Below are 20,736 nucleotides of genomic sequence, written 5' to 3'. Positions count from 1 at the left end.
CAGTGTCCAGAGCTTGAGCCAGACAGCCTGCAGGCCAGTGGGTGCAGGCAGCCAGCTCTCACCTACCCAGTGCCATGGAAGCCCAGCTCTGAATGGCTCTCAGATCCTCACGGCTGTCGGGAGGAGCGGAGCCAGGGCAGGCCAGGATGGCAGATGGCTCAGGGTGGCATGCTGTCTTCAGATGCCCTCTACCTTTGCTGCCGGTGCCATCGGAAGCTGTCGGTTACTGTTTTTAGCTTGGCTGTCCATGGGCTGGAGGAGAGAGCTTTTGTAGTCACTCAGGAATGCGGGGTATTTTTAGCGACGAGATTCTGCTTCAGGCATGTGCACCGCGCTCTTCCAGTTATAGGCATGGAAGGGGGGGGCTGGGCCAAAGACTTGAGGTCTCAGCAGGCTCAGCTGAGAAGTTCATAGAAAAAAAAGGGGGTGTGGGATGTATAAGCGGGACCTTCTGGTCCCACGGGACTTTGTTTTTTATAAAAGTCGTGTCACCTCATTCCTCCTCGGAAGCTGCTGCGCAGGTGAAATGGAGGAGGACCCCGGGAAGGAAGGGAAGTGGGAGAGAAACGGGGGCTGACGTCCAAGATCTCACCCAAGACGAACTCCTGGGCCATGGGAATCACGTGTATGGGGCCCGACCCAGAGAGGAGGGGTGGTTGTGAAACGAAGACTCGTTGAAGCCCTTTTCTTGAGCTTGAAATCAGTTTGTGGTTATTTATTTTTTGATTGATGCACAAGAAATAATGAATGAACAAATATTTGCTCATTCATTTATTCACTCATGCTAGAGCGACATACAGTTTTTAGTTTAAAAGATTTACAAATTACTGAGCTTAATCCATTCTTTTGCTTCTCTTCCTTGCCTGACTCTCCTGCCCTCGTCCCCGGGCCCCTCCTTTCAAAGGTGAGGAAACTGAAGCCCAGAGAGGTTAAGTGACTCACCCAAGGCCATACTAATTAGCAGCAGGTTTGGGACTGGGCTCCAGGTGTCCTGACACCCAATTCCCTGTTTTCTATATTGTCTACATGTATTATATTTTGGAAACATCTCTGTGACCTTTTGTTCTTATTTTAATGTACAGATTAAATAACTTAAAATACTGCCTGCAGTAGCAGTGGGCAGGGTTCATGCTAGAATCTTGGAACTATGAGGATTAAAAAATTTCTTTCTTGGCTACCTTTGTTTGGTTTCCTTCTGTTCAAATGTAGCTCCCATTTATTGAGCACCTGCTACACAGAAAGCACTGTGCCTGGTACATTCACATGGATTATGCTGCAAACTCAACAGCCTTCAACGCAAGCATCAGACCCACATTTTCGGATCTGAAAACAGAGATACAGAGGGGATAAGTGATTGATCAAGATCAAATACCAGCAAGTGACGGAGCCAGAATTTAAAATCAGGTCTGTCTGCCAGAAAGACCAGTGTTCTTTCCCCTGACCCCCAGCTGTTTTAATAATGCCTTGGGAACTGTGTTGCTCTGTGTCTTGGGTACGATGGTGGGCTCTCTGATTAGTCGAATGTGCTATACACTTGCAATGTGGATTTTCATGGAAGTATAGATGTAGTCCGTTCCTTCACACTCTTACATCACTAATAAATGAAATGTCTCTTTTCCCTTGAGAATTCTTTCTAGCCTGTTTCTTTAGACCCTCAGCTTTGTTTTATAGCTGCTAACAGTATCCCTGGCCTCTTACCCTTGTTCTAGAGTTGTTTTTGTGTATGTTTTGTCTCTCCAGTGAATTGAAAAAATACAATTTAGTGTAATTGAATGAGGGATTATCGAATGCCTCCCAAGAAGCTAGGAGCTGGGTCACAGAGGTATATCCTGACAGGACTGAGCCTTGAGCCACTTGTTTATTCTTTTAACAAACATGGTGCCAGGCAGTCTTCAGGTGTGAACAGTCTAGTAGGGAGATGACAAGTACACAAGAAAACCTGAACATCCCAGACACCTCCAACATTGTGGGTCAAAGGAGCGCACACTGATGTTGGCTGCTCAGTGGGCCCCAGTCGCCAGCAATTCACTGGTGTCTCCAAGTGTCCAGGAGAGAGCTCACTGTGTCCCCTTGACCTTCTCAGATGAAACAGGCGTCCTGTACCTTTAGCTTATCATTGCACAAAGGTCTCAACATCCCATTTGAAATACTGAGGATACCAAAGGTCCTAAAATGACACGGGGAATCATGAGGAGAACAGGGGGTCTGATTTTTCTCAGGTAGTGAGGTTCCCAGGTTGGGTGGGGGAGGAGAGCCATCAGCTTACTGTCTCATTAGGATGGCATGGCAGATAGTGTGGGAGCCAACATGTGGCTGAGATAAACATACCCTAGGAGTTTAGAGAAAGTTGTGATCAGTACGTATTGGGATCATCAGAGAGGACTTAAAGGTGAAACCACAGGCCCAGAGCCACCTGTGAACTGATTGCTGCCAAAAGTGGCACCCCAGGTCTCCCATTCCCCTACCCCCCATCTCCCTGGCTCACTCTTCTCAGGCGATAGCAATGGAGAACAAATGCTGTGTTCAGTTCACCTCCCTACTTAATTCAGTTCCTTTTAGACCACACAGTTTCTGTTTTAAGCAAAGCCTCCACAGGGGTGGCTCTGCGGATCCCCTCTTGTTCTGCCCTGCAACAATGGGATGGCGGCAGATTGTGGCAGACGGAGGTGGCCGCTGTGGCTGCTCTGCCCGAAAGGCGCAAATGCTGCCTTTCAAGTCTGTGGCCGTAACTCAATCTCCCTTTCACTTCTATCTGTGGGATGAAGCCAGGTGGGAAAGTGAGTGGGGAGAAGGTGGGGGCAGTGGTGACCTATTCAGGGTGTGTGAAGAAGGATTCTTTCTTCACCTGGGAAATCAATGTGCACTTTTGATGTTGCCCATGTCTATCTCTATCTCTCCCTCCCTTTAGGGCCACCCCATGTGGGCACCAGGTCTCGAGCCAGGTTGATAAGAATTAGAAGATGGAGGACAAAACCCTTCTGCAAGGCAACAGGACTTTCTCCAGGTTGTCTGGCTCCGTTCCGCTGAACCTGTCATCAGCATCTCCGAGTCACAAAATGTCGGGCTGGAGCTGCTGTCCTTGGAAAGAAGGGAAGTTGGCACTCGTTCTTGTCCATGGCAATGATCCCGAAAGGTTTCCTGTTTAACATTTTATTTGTATTAAAGAAAAAGTAGCATCTCCAAACTGGAGAGGATTCAGTGTGTGTGTGTGTGTGTGTGTGTGTGTGATCAGAATCGACTCCTCAGTAGCAGCCATTTTCAACATGATCCTTGTGTTTGCTTGGCAAAATCCAGGATTGGAAAAACAAAAGGTTTTCCTGCCAGAGTCCCTTAATTTCAGTAGCAGCAGGAGCAGTGGGAACCTGGTTCCCTCGGATGCATGTTTGATGAGGATGGCCAGGGGTGAGGCTGGGAGTCTTGTGGGGTGTTTTCCAGTGAATGTGTCGGCTTTCTCTGCCCTTCTTTTCTCTTGTACAAGAACACGTGGCCAGAGTGAAGGACAAATGAACTGGCAGCGTACCAGGAGTAGGGAGGGACAGGAGGGCTCAGAGAGGGGGCAAGGGTATGGGAGAAATGGACACTGTGGGGTTGCAGGGGAGAGGTCAAGGGTCACCCCTCACCTGCTGGGTCTGGAGAGTGTCCAAGGAGCCTGGTGTTGGAATGTGAGACCGAAGGATGAGTCCCGAGGTGCCTGCCCTGTGGGGTCACAGCACACTGCCTGGAAAACAGAGGCTGCCTAGTTACAGGGGATGATACAGACGGAGGGGCCAGCAGCCCAGAGTGAGCAGCAGTAGCTGGGGAATTTCCACTGGCTCCACGGTGAGGTCGGCTTGTGTGTGAACCCCCTGCAGCTTTTTAGGAGTCCTGAGAGCAGCCTGGAGGGGGCCTGGGATCTTGTGGGGCCCTGCTCGTGGGGATGATCCTGAAATCTGGACCTGCAGTCTGAGGGACCTGACAAAGAGTGGATAAAGAGCTGTTAGCTCAGTTATTTATTAGTTGTATTCTTTCTCACCCCTTTCTTAGCCTTTATGATCTGGGAAGAAACTTCATAGAACTGAGAGGGCCAGTGAGTATGTGACCAGCACAGTGAGCTCACTAGAAGGTCACCGGCTTCCACATGAGGTCAGAGGAAAGGTGGACAGTGGTCCCTAAGGAGTTGGAACCACTCATCTCCGGAGTAAAGATCTGCTTATCACCCCAGGAACTGGGGCACCACTGGATCAGATCACTCCTCTGAATTATCTGGTTAATCACAGCTCTCCTGTACAGACTCCAAAGTGTCCAAGGGGTTACTTAAAAGACATTCAGCAACAGCTACACCCTCCCCTCCCCCCACAAATACCTCCAGCCCTTTTGCAAAGCACTAAGTCATCCTGATAGTGGTGACTTAGGTGGATGACAAAGCAGCTTCACTCCCTGAGTCCTTGCTGTGGCTCACTGCCATCCTGTGGTGCCACAGCTAGTCCTCTGAAGGAATGGTTATCTTCATTTTACAAATGGGGAAACAGACTTGCAGACCTTGACTTGCCCACAGATACATAGAGCTGCGACTTGAACTTGGGTGTGTGTACCTGCAAGGCCTGGCTGGAGCACCCCCAAGGGTGAGCCAGTCCTGGTGCTGGAGCTCCTCTGCTCGCCCAGATGAGCTAGAAAAGAGTGGGAGTCCGGGCCCCCAGGGTCCTCCTTGCAGGCCTGAGACAGCCGAGAGGAGAGCTCAGCTTTGCCAGGGTCATGTCAGTAAGTCAAGTTGAAGACTGCATCTGGATTCCTCTTGTTGACTGGGGTCTTCCAGGATAGATTTGTGTGTGTGTGTGTGTGTGTGTGTGCGTGTGTGTGTGCATGTGTATGCTTGCACACATGCACAGGCATGACAGAGAGGCAGAGACAGAGATGGACTGCAAAGGAAGGCAAGATTCTTTGTAGCAGATTACCTGGGAAGCCCTTATGGAATGGATTTTGCTCATTCCCTCCGTGTAAGTGTGAAAGTGAAGGACTAAAAAAGGGATAGAATAGGACAGAGGCTGAGCGTGAACCAGCCCTCGCAGGCTTGACTATCATCTGGAATTTTAAGGTCTAAGAAATAGCTCGTCTGTTGTCCAACGCTTGGACAAGCATCCAACATGGAAGCAGACCATGGAAACCTACTTTTTTCTGAGATACTGAAGATGCCCTTTGATCAACTGACTGACTACTTAAGATTATGGCAAACATGTTACCCATTTAATGTTGCCCCTTTTAAATACATTTTTGTTGCAGGGTTTTAGAGTATTCTCTGTGGACATCGCTTTTTCTAAGTAGGAGGCTCTTCTTGCCTTGAGTTCGTTTGTGTGAACTTGACACTTCAAGATGAGTGAAAAATCCTGTGGGCTGCGTGGAAGAGATACATATTATACCTGGACTATCTGTGTGAACTGATGCATTTTCCAGCACTCCCTGTTAGGCAGGGACATGGGATGAATTCTGGTCAATGGACTCTAGCAGAAGTAATGGATGTCAAGTCTCAGTCAAAGCACAGAAGGGATATGAGTCCTCCCTTGCTGCATTCGATCTGGAAGCCACATGTTGAGATGTTGGTGTCACAGATGGACATCAGACCCACTGATCTGCAACAGACATGGGAGGAGCAAGAAATAATGTATTAAACCACTGAGATTTTAGGATTTGTTACCATAGTGTAGTCTAGCCTGACTATCTGGAAGAAAATTCAGCACTGGGTTTTTATCCATCTTATTTTATTTTCGTGAAGGTGGGAAAGAGTATTAAAATAAGAAAATGGAAAGGAACACATTGGGGACGTTCCATTTGTTTGGCATTGATCTCACCTATCGCCAATGAGTCGATAAGTTTCCTGTCACCAGTGAAAGTGTAGGATTTATGCTTCTTTTCATCTTCCAGGTGCACAATACATGCTTGATAAATGGTGGTTGAACTGAGATGAGTGAAACTTGGCCCATTAAAATACAAGCTCCATGGGAAGCAATGTTTCAGTTTTGTCCATGGCTGTGTATCTGGCCTGTAGAGTAGTGCCTAACATATAGTGGATGCTTAATAAAAAGTTACTGGCTGAATCCCATCACTACAGACCTATAAGCTCCCTTGATGACCTGAACCAGAGTCCTCGAAGACTTTCCCTTACTGCTGGAAGTACCTGGAGAAACCTATGGCATCCATTGTCCGACCAGCTGCTACGAGAGCTGTGAGGTTCTTTTTTAAACTTGCGAGTTTTTCCCAAATCCAGCCACAAGACTGCTAGGTAACTGACAGCCAGAAGCTGAAGATGAGAGTCACACTTTATAACCTGCATTCCAGGAAAGATGGGTGCACCTGTGTAGACAGCCATGATGTGGGATCTCACACCCCTTCACTGCTGATGGGCAAGGTTAGAGGCATATCCCTATACCCTTATGGATGTTTCCACCGATTGCATCATGTCCTCCATGGAGTGAGGGTCAATTTTATATGTCAGTTTGGCTATGGTACCCAGTTATTATTCAAATATTAATCTAGGTTTTGTTGTGAAAGTATTTTGTAGGTGTGGGTCTCATCTGATCAGCTGAAGATGAGCCTAAGAGCCAAAATTGAGATTTTTGGGGAGAATTCTGCTTCAAGACTGAAACTACTGACCTCCTTTCCCACCCCCTTGTTGACCTGCTGTTTAACTCAGTCCTATTTTTAATGAAAGCATTTTTATACAAGAGTAAGGCCAGATTGCGGAGGGCCCAGGAAAGTGATGGAGGGAATGTCAAGGCAGGTGCCTACCAGAAGTGAAGGATCACCTGGCTGAGAGGGAGGAGCTGCGGTGGGAAGGTGTTTTTGAGTTGCTCCAGGACCCTGAGAAGATGACACCCCTTGTCTCTTGTGGCACAGTGGGCCACCGGGCTTTTGCTGAAGGTTTCAGAGGGAACATTAGAAATGTTGCTGAGGGTCTTCATAGAGCTCAGACTTGCCTAGCTGGAGGGGTTATTGTGCCCTAAATCAGGAGGGAAGACACTGGGACACTTGGCTCTCTTGGCCAAGGTCATTCCTGAGCCAAAAGGGAGGATGAAATTGCTTGTGCCCTGATGGGAGAGGTGGACACTCCTGGCTTCGAGGCTGGTAGAGGTTGGCCCCAAGTGACTGAATGAGCTCATTGATAATGCAGCAAACCAAGGTGGCAGGTAATCAATTGGTGAGGCTGGTGACACAGATGGAAAGTGCATTGGGATATCAGGCTGAAGTGGTCAATGAGGAGTTCCTGGAGGATCGGGTCATTACAAATTGGTGCATTTCTGCATTTCTACTGGGGGTGATGGAAGTGGGCTGAGCCCAGCAGTGGGGAGGGGGCTTCTGAGAGGTCACAGATTGGTTGAATGCAAGGGCCACTCAGTCCTCTGTTTGTCTTCTGCCAGCTACACCAGTGGGCCTGGTGGGAGAGAGTGTGGCAGGGGCTAGCAGTGGGCTTGGTGAGTTGGTTACTCAGCACATTGGCACAGCCCATCGTATTGGCCGCCTTGCATGTTTTGTGGGTGTTCAGAAGTCTTGTTGCTCAATCCCAAATGTTCCCACTTGTTTTCCTAGCAGGTACAGGATGGCTGCTAACCAGCCCCTTCTGAAGCCTCGGTAGGCAGAACAATGAGCCTGGGCTGCTTCCTGTGAATTTGTTTGCATCCTTGGTCCCTGCCTCTGAAACTATTCCCTTTGGTGTATGCCGGGCAGACTGTCTATCAGGGAAGTCCTCCTTAAGTTCTGTCTGCAGAAACCAATTCTATTCTAGGCCATCCATCCTTAGACCAGCTGAGCAAGTGTCAGATGGGATGGGATAGGGGTGAGGGTAGAGGAGAGAGATGGCTTCACAATTATGGTGAGGAAGTTGATAAGGAGGGAGGGAGAAGAGACCTCCATGCCATTTCTTTGATGGGGACGCTGAGTATGATACACTGTGGCCTGAGAAAGCAGAGGGATGAGGTCCTGCTCCCCTTATGTCATGCTTTTCCTTTGCCCCAAATGACCTTTGCCCTCTCTACAGAGACGTCTCAGCATCCTAGTATGTTTTCTGCTGGAAGCAATTCCCACATTATGTAAAAGTCCCTGTTTCCCCCCTCAGAAGCTGAGTGGAGCAGCCATGCCCTGTCCTGCTCCCTGGTGTCTGGTTAGCATGCAGATACTGTGGTCTTGGATGACTGGATGCGTCCATCTACCTGGTGCTGGAAGCGGGATCCAGCATGGGCAGTGTGCGTGCCCGACAGGACTGGTACCTGGGACTGCAGACGGGGCTGTGCCTGGGGGCAGTCTGGCTGGCCCTCAGTTCCCTGGCCTGCTTGCTCCACCTGTTGGCTGCTTCTCCTGTATTCCCATCACCTCTGTGAGCAATCAGTTATCCTTCCGATAAATCTCTCTTCTGCTGAAGCTGGAGTTGCTTTCTGAGTTGACAACTGAGAATCATGACTGAGAGCGCTCCTGGAGCCCACAGAGCCCTTTCTACCTTTTCTTAAGCCCTTGGTGTACATGCTGCTCTTTCGGTTTAAAAATCTTGTCTTCCTTTGTTACATGCTCCTTGGGAGAAGGGATTATATTAAATGTTATTTTCCCAAGAGTAACTCATTTTGTTTGCTCTGTAAATATTTATTGAATAATGAACAAATTAATAACTGTGTGGCTAAGTATGGGTCTTAACTATCTACTGAGGCACAATGAATGATTCTAGGAAGGTGGAGTCGGTTGAATAGTATCCCTCCTTCTACTGTCCATCTGGAAACTCCGATTGGGACCTTATTTGGAAATAGGGTCTTTATACATGTAGTTAAAGTGAGGGTTGAGACAGGAACATGCTGGTATAGCATGGACCCTAATTCCAGGGAAAGTGTCCTTCTAACCTATGGGAAAGGACATAGAGAGACACAGAGAAGGAGGCGATGTGAAGATGGAGGCAGAGATCAGAGTGATGTATCTATAACAAGGGAATGTTCAGGACTGTCGGCTAGGAGAGAGGCATGGGACATTTCTCCCTCAGAGCCTCCAAAAGAAGCAGTCCCCCCAACAGCTTGCTGTCTGACTTTCGGCCTCTTACACTGTGTGAGAATACATTTCTCTTATTTCAAGCCACCCAAATTTATGGTGATTTGTTACAGCAGTCCCAGGAAACTAACACACTAGCAGAGAGAAAATACAGGCATGCCTCATTTTATTGCACTTTGGCTTACTGCATTTTGCAGATGAGATTTTTTTCTTTTTTATAAATGGAAGGTTTGTGGCAATCCTGTGTTGAACAAGTCTACTGGCACCATTTTTTCAATTACATTTGCTCACTTTGTGTGTCCATGTCACATTTTGGTAATCCTCACAATCTTTCAAACTTTTTCATTACTATTATATTTGTTATGGTGATCTGTGTTCAGTGGGGTAGTATTACTATTGTCATTTTGGGGTGGGGCGTCTCCATGAACTGTGCCCATATAAGAAGGCAAACCTAATTGACAAATGTTATGAGTGTCTTGATGGCTCCACTGATTAGCCAGGAATTCCCCCCAGCTCTCCCCCTCTCCTCAAACCTCCCTGTTCCCCGAAACACCGCAATGTTGAAATTAGGCCATTTAATAACCCTGCCATAGCTTCTAAGTGTTCAGCTGAGAGAAGGAGTCACATGTCTCTCACCTTAAATGAAAAGCTATAAATGATTAAATTTAGTGAAGAAGGCATGTTAAAGCCAAGATAAGCCAAAAGCTAGGCCCCTTGTGCCAAAATTGTGAATGTAAAGGAAAAATTCTTGAAGGAAATTAAAAGTGCTACTCCAGTGAATGCACAAAAGAAAGGGAAGCGGCCTATTGCTGATATGTAGAAAGTTCTAGTGTCTGGATAGAAGATCAAATGAGCCACAATATTCCCTTAAGCTAAAGTCTAATCCAGAGCAAGGCCCTAACTCTCTTCAAGTCTATGAAGGCTGAGAGCAGTGAGGAAGCTACAGAAGATTGAGTTTGAAGATAGCAGAGGTTGGTTCAGGATGTTTAAGGAAAGAAGCCGTCTCTATCTCAGCAAAGTATAGGTGAGGCGGCAAGTGTTGTTGGTCAAGCTACAGCAAGTTGTCTGGAAGATGTAGCTAAGATCATTCATGAACATGACTACACTAACCAACAGAGTTTCAGTGGAGATGACATCAGCTTTCATTACAAGGAGATGCCATCTAAGAGTTTGATAGTTAGAGAGGAGAAGTCAATGCCTGCCTTCAAAGCTTCGAAGACTGGCTGACTGTCTTGTTAGGGGCTAATGCAGCTGGTCCCTGAAGTTGAAGCCAATGTTCATGGACCATTCTGACAGTCCTAGGGCCCTTAGGAATGATGCTAAATCTACTCTGCCTGTGCTTTAGAAATGGAACAACAAAGCCTGGATGACAGCATATCTGTTTACAACATGGTTTACTGAATATCTCAAGCCTACTATTGAGACCTACTGCTCATAAAAAAAAGATTCCTTTCAAAATTGTGCTCATTGACAATGCACCTGGTCACCCAAGAGCTCTGATGGAGATGGACTGATGTTTTCACTGCAGCCCATGGATCAAGGAGTCATTTTGACTTTACCATCTTCTTATTGAAGAAATACATTTCTTAAGGCTATAGCTGCCATTGATGGTGATTCCTCTGATGGATCTGGGTAAAGTCAATTCACAACCTTTCTGGAAAGGATTCACCATACTAGATACCATTAAGAACATTCGTGAGTCATGGGAAGAGGCCAAAATACCAACATTCACAGGAATTTAGAAGCAGTGAATTCCAACTCTCATGGATATAAAGAGTTTCAAAATATCAGAGGAGGAAGTAACAGCAAATGTGGTAGAAACTGCAGGAGAACTAGACTTAGAGGCGGAGCCTGAGAACCGCAGTGCTGCCAAGTCATGATACTTGAATGGCTGAGGAGTTGTTTCTCATGGCTGAGCAAGGAAAGTGGCTTTTTGAGATGGAATCTATTCCTGGTGAGGATGATACGAAGATTGTTGAGAGGACAACAAAGAATTTAGAATATTCCATAGGTTCACTGATAAAACTGTGGCAGGTTTTGAGAGGACTGATTCCAATTTTGAAAGAAGTTCTACTGTGGGTAAAATGCTATCGAACAGCATTCCATGCTAGAGAGAAATCGTTCATGAAAGGAAAACTCAATCCACGTGGCAAACTTCATTGTCTTTGTTCAAGAAATTACCACAGACACCCCAACCTTCAGCAGCCTTCATCCTGACCAGTTAGCAGCTGTCAACACTGAGGCAAGACCCTCCACTAGCAGTAAGATCATGACGCACTGAAAGCTCAGATGTTGCTTAGCAGTTTTCAGCAATAAAATATTTTTAAAAATTAAGGTATATTGTTTTTTCAGACATAATGCTATTACACACTTACTAGACTACAGTATAGTGAAAACTCAACTTTTATATGTGCTGAGAAACCCTGAAATTCATTTGACTTGCTTTACTGGGCTATTTGCCTTATCGCAGTGGTCTGGAACCTAACCTGCAGTATGTCCCAGGTATGCCTGTACAATCTTTGAAAGACCTTCTAAGACTGACTATGGTTCAGAATGAGTAACTGGAAGCAGCAGAGGAGTTTAGGCAGATGCTCTGGGGAGAAGAAGGGTCTCTCTTCATACTCTGGAAAGCCTCGGGACAACTTGTTCACCTCTGGCTTTAGGGAGAACACCTTCCCCTGCCTCCCTATGCCCAGTGATCCTCTGCCCAGCCAGGTTGGGACGGTGACACTTTGGGCTGGAGTTGGGGCTGGCGGGGTCTTACATTGGCTTGCTCCAAATGAAAACGTAGAGTGGCAATATGGGATCCAGTGGCCCATTCGTTGACTCAATCAACAATTCATGGCTTGACTAATTAATTAACTAAATTATGAATTCAAAGTTGACTGTGAGCAAAGCTGTGCAGTTATTTCTTCACTCACCTCTGAAGTTTATTCCTGTATTGCACACAGGAATCAAATGCTTTTCCTACAGCTGAAAACCTTCCAGGGAAATAGAAAGGATCCACTATACTAATTCGTACCAAGTTAATCATACTAATCTTCGTGATCTAATGGATTTTTTCCTCCACAGTGTATTTGCTTCTTCAAAGCGAGATCTGGAAAACTCAATAACCTCTCTCTAGTGCTGGACGCTCACCTTGTGTTGTCATCAAGGTAAGACTTCCTCTATCCTATTTCTCATCCTGGAGCAATGATGCTGCCTGATTCTCTCAGTGACGAGCTAAGGGGTGGCCTCTCTGTGCAGTCTGGGGTGGGACAGGACTGGGTCGGGACAGGAGAAATCGAAGGAAACTCTCTGCCTTTGGGCAGCTTTACTCCCAGGAAAGCTCAGCCCAGGGTTTCCTCCTTGGGGTGGGGTTGACCTTGAGAGGGACATCGCCTTCCCACATCCCTTCCTCTGGGGCTCTTTCATGCCAGTCTGAACAGTCTGGAAATGGAAGCCCTGGACCCCTCCCCATTGCCGTTGTTATAATAAACTCCAGGATTGTATCTGTGGAGCCTCGGGCTTCAGGAATGCAGCCTGTAATTACCTCGCTTCTAAATGCTCATGGTAATGGATGGTGAGGCCTCGTGCATCAGACCAGTTAAATTGCTGTGCGACTCGGCCACAATTTAACTTGGCAGACAACACGCTTAAACTTGGCAAATGGAGATAATGTGCACTGTTTGGGGACTGTTAAACTTTTCAAACAACCTGGGAAGTGCCAGGGAAGTTTCTGGAAGGGAGAAGTTAAGTTGGTAAAGTCTGGACCATGAGTTGATTGAGCATGACCATTTTGCTGCTTGCCTTGTCCCCTGTCCTGGGGATTAGAGCCTGGGGCACACAGGGATGACCACTGCTTCAGTTGGGCTGCACACAGCACAGGCACTCTGCTGGACACTGGGGATGACAGTGCAGGGGACAGGAGCACACAGGGTCTCTGTCCTCCAGGAGTTCAAGTCTGGAGGGGCAGAGCTGCACATGTTTCGTGGGTCACGCTGGAAATGTTCTGCTGAGATCCAGATTGAAGATGTGGGGCTTGATGGTGGCTGAGTGATCTTCCACAGGGTGGGGGGATTATGGAAGATGTTATAGGGAAGACGGTATCTGAACTGGGTATTGACGAATGCACAGAATTTGGGCAGACTGGCAGGAACAGTTAGGGGGTGACCAAGGTGCCGGCTTAGCCAGAGAAAGAAGGCTGTGTAATCAGGACAGCAAATGGTTAGGTGCGTGGGGAGGAGACAGAGGAGATAAAAACGAGAGGGTGGCACTGTTTCCAGTAAGCTGGGGCCTGCTGTGAAGCAGATTCATTCCCTTCCCCAGGGGAACATACTTGTGCAGGCCTCACCAGCGACAACCTGGCCACCACATCCAACCCCTGGGATCATGCGCTCAGCTGGGCTGGAACACATGCTGGTCAAACCTTGGTGCGGCATGATTGCCTGAGTTAACTCAGTGCAAACTGGGTAGCACTACAAACTGGCTGGAAGGCTTCAGAGCGCCCAGGCTCGGCCCCTCCACTCCCCCTCTTGTCATGTCCTTGAAGACGGACTGGGCTGTGCACGTGGTCATTCCTGCCCCGATGTGGTCCTCTCCTAGCTTATGTTCTGAAAGGGTCAGCCCCCGCTCCAGAGAACATGACCTTGTGATGAAGACCCTGTGGCAGAGACTGCACAGGCAGGCTGCAGCTGGCTTCGTGCAGGTCTGGGGCAGAGTGCTCCCCAGGGCCTGTTCTGTCTGCCTGGAATGGATATGTGGTGTGGCACTTCCCACCACCCGGGGACGGGCTGCTGTCCCCGCTCAGAGGGACCATAGGGCTCTGCCAACCTCACATCGACTGTCTTTTCCTTTCTCCTGGCTGCCTTTCTTTCATTCAGCAGGCCCCTACTGCTTCCAGCGCTCCTTATACATTTGCTACGAATCTTTATTTCTAGATTAGCCACCATGCACACAAAATGGAGCGTCCCTGATTTGAGGAGCAAAAACAGTGATTACTAGATTGGTTCTCTCTCGCAGAATGTGGAGGAACAAACAATGCCACACAATTTTAGTTTGTATAGCGTCTTTCAAACCACGCGATGCCCCGGGCACAGCGCAGAGTTGCTGTAAATAATACAGTCGCCGAGTTAAACATTCTAAACATCTTTGCATTGAGCCTCATTTTGTCCTGCCATACTGGGTCGGGGAGGCTGGAAAGGAAGAGAAGGGGCGGGTCTGGGGGAAAGCCAACAGGGGTGTGGCTGGAGGGGTGGCAGGGAGATGGGGGACTGTGGTAGGGAACTTCTGCTTTTAAACGGCATGCAGTGGGGACAGGTGGGCACAGGTGGTCCTGGAACACACAAAGTAGGCCTGCTTCGGCAGCCCCCTGCCCTTTGCACAGGAAGGGAGAGGTGGAGAGAAGCAGCCCAGGGGGATTGTTCCTTTCCTGGAAGTCTTTAGGGCATCACAGAATGAACATAGGTGGGCAGAGTTGGGGCCTGGCAGTTTGACTCACATAACCATCTGTGGGACTCAGTGTTGTGTCCCTGAACCTTGGTTTTTCCATGAGGGTGTGGGATGGGTCAGTAAAAGCCCCTCCAGACCTGATGGTTTCAGAGTCACTGATTCTGGGGCCCCCACAGATCCACCTGGTGTGAAGCCATCAGGGGTTCTGGCCCCCTGCCCCCTGACTGAGGGGAAAGGGCAGAGCCTCCCACCCCCCTTGCTGGCAGGGGAGCCTCCCTTCAGCTCTCACAGCTCTCCCCTGCCCCCCACCTCCCAGGCCAGCTCCGCAGAAGGGGAAGGTGAGCCTGAGGAACTAGATAAGCAGCCTGCCTCTGAAGCTTCCTGTGTGAACTTGGGCAAAAGACAACCTCTCTGACGCTCAGTGTTGCCAACTGTAAATAGGCATAAAGATACCTAGTCACAGGGTTTTGGTGAGGATTCACTGAAATAATATGTGCAACGTACCTGGTATATGGCCTGGCACACAGTGAGGGTACAGTAAATGGTGGTTATTGTTATTTTAATTGTTGGTAATGGTGACCACATCCGCTGAGAGGGAACCCCCTGTGCTGGGAGGAGCACTTGGGGACTGACTGTAGCTGCCTGGGGCGCCCAGCTGGGGCTGCCCCCAGGCTGGGCCCCCGAAACTCCCTCTCATTTTCAACTTGCCGGAGTTTTGTTCATGAGCTCCTCCTAATTTGGGTGAAGTGTGCCATATGGAGAGCAGGGAACAGTGTTAAAAAAGCTTTCACACATAGATAGCGCAGCACTTTCTCTGCTAAATGAGGACTGTCTTCCCCAGAGCAGATTTCACACGCCGATCTCCAGAGTGTTGAGTTCCCTCGTCAACAGGGGTGGAGTTGTTCAGGATCTAGCAGCCATTGTCTCTGCCGGCGGGGGCCTGTTCCGACCCCAAGAGAAATCCCATCTTCTTTTTCCTCCCCAGGGGTGAGGGTTTTCCAGCCCTTTCAGATGAGCCAATTGTGCTTCCCAGACCGGGCAGAGCAGGCACGGCGCCCCCCAGCTGCAGGCAGCTGGGTCTCCTGGGGACCCCTCTGGGTGCTGTTGGTGTGTCATGTCTGCGAGGAAGCTGGGCTGTTCTGAATGGAGCCCAAGCCCCCTGTTCCCCAGCCCACGGCATATTCTCTAGAACTTTCCTCCCAGCCAAGACATCTGCTGCAGTGTGACTCCCCACCCTCCCCGCTACTTCTTCCTAGCCTGACGCAGTGTGCCTGTTTTGGTTGTTGAAAATAAGTCTCTTCATTTGTCTGTTGGAGGCTGAAGTGTGCTGGCCTTTAGCTCCCAATGTGGCACCCTTCCTGCAGGGCTCCTGAGCAGCCCCCTTAGCCAACGGACAGTGACTCCTTCCCACTTGTCACGTTATCTGGCTTTGTCTGCCTTGGTGGGGCTGTAGTTAGTTGGGGATCAGTGGGGAACTTGTTTGGCCTCACTGCTTCCTAGTGATAAAAATGATAGTGGTAATCAGCCATTTAGTGAACATTTACTATGTGCTGGGCCCTATATCTTATCTCATTTCCTACATAGAATAACCAGACAGGATCTGTGTGACTATCTGATTTTAAAGAGGAGGAACCTGAGATTCAGAGAGGTTAAGTGACTGATGCAAAGTTGCACAGCTAAGGGGAGAGCTGATGTTCAGACCCAGATTTACTGATGACCCTAAATCTTGTGCAGTTTCCATCAGTTTGCTCTGTTCACCCGTGTCTTAGTGCCAAAACATTATTGCATCCAAAGATGGCCCCACACTGGGGTCGGGGCAAAAACTGCACAGAAATAGGTGCTATGGGAAGGGAATTAGCGTTTTTCCAGGCTGGCTGCCTTCATAGAACGGGGTCCTGTGTTCGGACAGAGAAGTGAGATGCAGCCTGTCAGAGTCTATGACTTTTATCCGGTGGAACTCTGCCACCCACATGCATTTGGCTCTCCTTGGGCCCCCTGCACAGCACTGCGGGGTCTGACTTTACCCCCCCACTGGAGGAAGAGGAGCTTGAAATTGTTTTTGAGATGTTTTCATTGATTTTCTTTAATGCACAAGAACATTTCCATTCACACATGGGCTTAGTTGTGGGGGACAAAAGGAAGGATTTGACACAAATTTAGGGGGCTGGGTGGAGCTCAGGGAGGGAGCCTGAGTGCCTTGTCGATTACTCTTTAATTTATCAGTATTTTCCTGGAGTTCCTTTGCAAAGCCGTCTGCTTAATCTCGCTGCTGGGTGGGGGACTGGAAGAGGAAACGGGGCTTTCCGGGTCCCTTGGCTTCCAAACTGGTTTATGCCGGCAGCTCTACCCCTGCCCTGTTTAAACCATAACCCCAGAGCTGCTCTGTTTTTTTCAGAGAGCACCTGGCCTTCAGGTTAGAGTTCTAGGTCACCAAAAGAAAAAAGTGGGAGAATGTGGTGCCTCCTGTGCCCCAGGTGGGGTGCAGAAGGTGATAGGAGGCCCAGCTGGGAGCATGCTGATGCGTTTGCACCTGTAGTTTATGAGGAAAACAACCCCACACTGTGAAACAGCGTCAGGAGTGTGATAAAGTCCAACAATGCTTACAGATGCAACATAAGTAAAAATAAAAGCAAAACATCGTGGATTGAGTTCTTAAAGAGAGCTGCCAGGATGGGTGACCAGGAGCAGGGGATGACAAGAGGGAGGAAAATAGGGATCCCAGCTCTCCGCTCACTGTCCCCCTTCTCCTGAGGGCTGGCAGGCTTCCCAGAGTTCTTAAGGAATGTTCTCCAAAACGTCTAAGTAACCTCCTCTCCAGCTTCCTCAGTCAGCTTCTGTTTTAGTTTCATAGGGCTGCCGGTAAGTATCACAAACTGGGTGCTTTAGAAAAATGGAACTTTATCGATAGTCTCACAGTTCTGGAGGCTTGAAGTCCGAGTTCAGGGTATGGCCAGCGCTATACTCTCTCTGAAGGCACTAGGGAAGCGTCTGTTCCAGGTCCCTGTCCTAGGTTCTGGTAGCTCCTTGGCCTGTGGGAGCATAATTCCTGTCTTCACATGGCGTTCTCTGCGTGTGCGTCTCTGTCTCTTCCACATTTCCCCTTTCTCTAAAGACACTTGTTGTATTGGATTAGGACCCTCCCTAATCATCTCATTTTAACTTGATTACCTCTCCAAAGACCCTATTTCCAAATAAGGTCACATTCTGAGGTACTAGGGGTTCGGACTCCAACATACCTTTTTTAGGGGGACACAAATCATAGTAGCCCTTCTTTTCCCCAGAACTGTTTTGTTTTATTTAGCTCACCCCTAAATTTGAATGAGACTTGACTATCCACAAACTACTAGTATAATGAGAAAAACATGGGCAGGAAATTCATGTAGGTCTGTGTTCAAACCCTGGCCTCTCCGGTTTACTATTTGTGTGGCTGTGGAGCATCCATCAATCCTGTAACCCTGTTTACCTATTGGAAATCAGTGGACATGTTCTATTTTATTGGCCAAATGTGAGATTTGATGAATTAAAGGGCCTGGCATGGTGCCTGATACATGGTAGGTGCTCAGCAAATGGAAACCTGCAACCAAGAGGAAGGCCGTTATTATCCTCATTTGTAGATGAGGAAACTGAGGCTCAGACATAACCTGCTCTAGGACAGCATGACACCCATCTGCAGACTTGGACCCCCTCCCCTTGGACCCCGCTTTATGTTGTGCCTCGTGTGGTCATGGTACTCGCCACCTCTATCCATCTTACTGATAATCGAAAATACATAATTTTTTTAAGCCTGTCTTCTCTTGACTCCAAGTTCCTTGAGGACTGGGACAACCTTAGTCACTTTTCTTTTGTATTTGTTTTTTATTATGGTGAAATATACATGACATTGACCATTTTAACCATTTTTAAGCACAGAGTTTAGTGGCATGACATACATTTCCATTATTTATGCAGCCATCACCGCCATCGTGCTCCAGATTTTTTCAGCCCCCCAAACTGAAACTCTGTACCCATTAAACACTAACTCTTCTTTCCCCCTCCCCTAACCCCTTCCTCTGTGAGTCAGACTACTCCAGGCACCTCATGTAAATAGAATCATGTAGTATTTGTCCTTTTGTGTCTGGCTTATTTACCTAGCGTAATGTTTTCAAGCTTCCTCCACATTGTAGCATGTATCAGAACTTCCTTTTTAAGGTTGAATCATACCCTGTAAAATGCATATACCACATTTTGTTTATCCATTCCTCCATTGACGGACATTTGGGTTGTTTCCACCTTTTGGCTATTGTGAATAATGCTGCTGTGCATATGGGTTTACAAATATCTCTTCTAGTCCCTGCTTTCAATTCTCTTGGGTATATGCCCAGAAGTGAAATTACTGGATTTAACCTTATTCATCTTTGTATTCTCAGGGTCGAGAATAGAACCTTATTACTTAGTATTTGTTGAATGAATACACTAAGGAATGAATGGAGAAGTGAATGAAACAAGGAACAGGAACCTGGCAAGGAAGGAGTGGGTCATTCTAACAGTGAGAGGATCCACAGGCGAGAGAGCAGATTAGAAGGAAGGAGAAGGGAATGCTCAGATTTTACAAGAACTGTCCAGCACATCACTGGTACTGGCTCTGTGCTGCAACAGAAAGGATTCAACCAACACACTTGCCTAATGATTTCCTCAAAAATTTCTTTCTGAAGTAATGAAAGTATCAATAGCTTGATGATCTTGATTAATGACTGTGCTCTAGGACATACTGGAAAGCGGTCTGGAATTTTGGACTTGCAAGAAGCAGCTCTCTAGCCCCCTCACCCACAGACACATTAGGAGTCTCACCAGCAAGGACTCCCTTGTGGCTTCTCCAAGCACCCATTTCTACGACGGCTCCAGACCCTACTTCTGTTTCACGCATCTGCTCTTTGCCTCCTGCAACTGGTTACCTGTGCTGCCTGCGTGACCTGCTTCCTTTCCATCTGACATGAATGTCATGCAGCTGAATGTGACTTTATTTGTTTTTCTTTTGTTTGGAGCTGAGGACAAGCTACCCATCTCCCTCCTAGACCTGGATGCTGGGAGCCCGTGATTGGCAGCAGCCCAGGATGAAAGAGAAATGTGCCTCAGGTAGAGGATCTGCCAGAAAAATTCTGGCTGGTCTGAGCTCATCTCACCCCATTCTTGATGGCACGAGTTTTGTATTTCTCTGGGCAACTCCCTCCTCTCATCCCTCAACCAGCCCCCAAGAAACTCAAACCCCAGGGGCAGCAGCTTTGAATCTGAAGGTTTCTTCTCATTTTGTCAGTTCATCACTTGGATTCAGCCACCAGTTTGACAAGGAGAGTTCCCCGGAGGGTGGCGTGCGGGGCTGTGGGGGGCTGAGGATGGCGGCTGTGAGTGGCTTAGCCAAGGTCTCTGTGGCAAACTTTATTTAAAAACTGTGGTACCTCTCTGACATTCTTTCTCTAGGTAGGTAAATAAGAAGCCGTGAGAGGAAGGACATTTTTCGACACCAGACCTCCGTCGCATCCAACTGAAAGCAAACGCCCATCTTGAGGCCCAGTTTCTGGTCTTATTTTGCTGTAAAAGTGAGAGAATTGGTGGGGGAGCAACAAGGGCCTGGGGAAGGGGAAGGCAGCCCCAAAGGGGAGCGGACGGGAGGGGGGCGTGAGCTGGGTGAATAGCGAGCTCAAGAGCTCTTCTGCACAACGAGATTAGCGTGATGCGAGCATTTCCATGCCAAGGTGCTAACGCAATAATACACTCGAGTTTGCCAACTTTTCAAATTGAATGTATTTGATTATTTGCTTTTAATTAGTGTGAGTTTTGGAGTATGTACAGGATTGTCAGGGATACACTGCAAAGCCTCCTACAGCCCATGAAGCCTCCCCTCCGTAAAGACGGCCCGTGATTGTTCTTTTTTAGCTGTGGAGAATGGGATTTAACAGCTCTGTTAAATGTTTTAGCCCATTTCCATTGTGCCTCTGTTTCAACCTATTGGCAAGACCAACTGAAGTGAGAAAATAAACCTCTTATCTGATCTGAATGCTGAGAGCCGCTCCTAAGAAGAATTTTCCTGGTCAACTTCGGCTCTCTGCCGACATCCTTGCTCGGTTCTGTTTTGTTTTTTTTCCTTGCTGTTTCTTTCCAGAGTTGGCTATTCAGCTGGCTTTTTCTCCCTCCCTCCCCTGTAAGTATGTTTTAGGAAATATCTATACACATGAAAAGAAAAAGAGACCAAGAGGGAGGGAGAAGGACAAGACATTTGTTGATACAACAGAGGCGTGTAGAGAACTCTCTCTCTCTCTCTCTGCAGGAGACCTGAGA

General features: G+C 48.0%; 1 protein-coding gene across 1 annotated transcript in view; it reads left to right on the top strand.

Annotated features, from left to right (window-relative positions):
- Positions 1 to 20,736, top strand: part of RPS6KC1 (ribosomal protein S6 kinase C1) — a 388,511-nt gene that overhangs the window by 323,204 nt on the left and 44,571 nt on the right. Inside the window, exons 17-18 of the transcript XR_012122859.1 lie at positions 1,210 to 1,404; positions 2,909 to 12,149. The gene's annotated coding sequence lies outside the window, so the exon portion shown is untranslated. The remainder of the gene's footprint in view (positions 1 to 1,209; positions 1,405 to 2,908; positions 12,150 to 20,736) is intronic.

This window comes from Manis javanica, chromosome 11 (assembly GCF_040802235.1).
Source record: "Manis javanica isolate MJ-LG chromosome 11, MJ_LKY, whole genome shotgun sequence".
In the NCBI taxonomy this organism is placed as follows: domain Eukaryota; kingdom Metazoa; phylum Chordata; class Mammalia; order Pholidota; family Manidae; genus Manis; species Manis javanica.
This window is presented reverse-complemented; position numbering and strand designations above follow the sequence as displayed.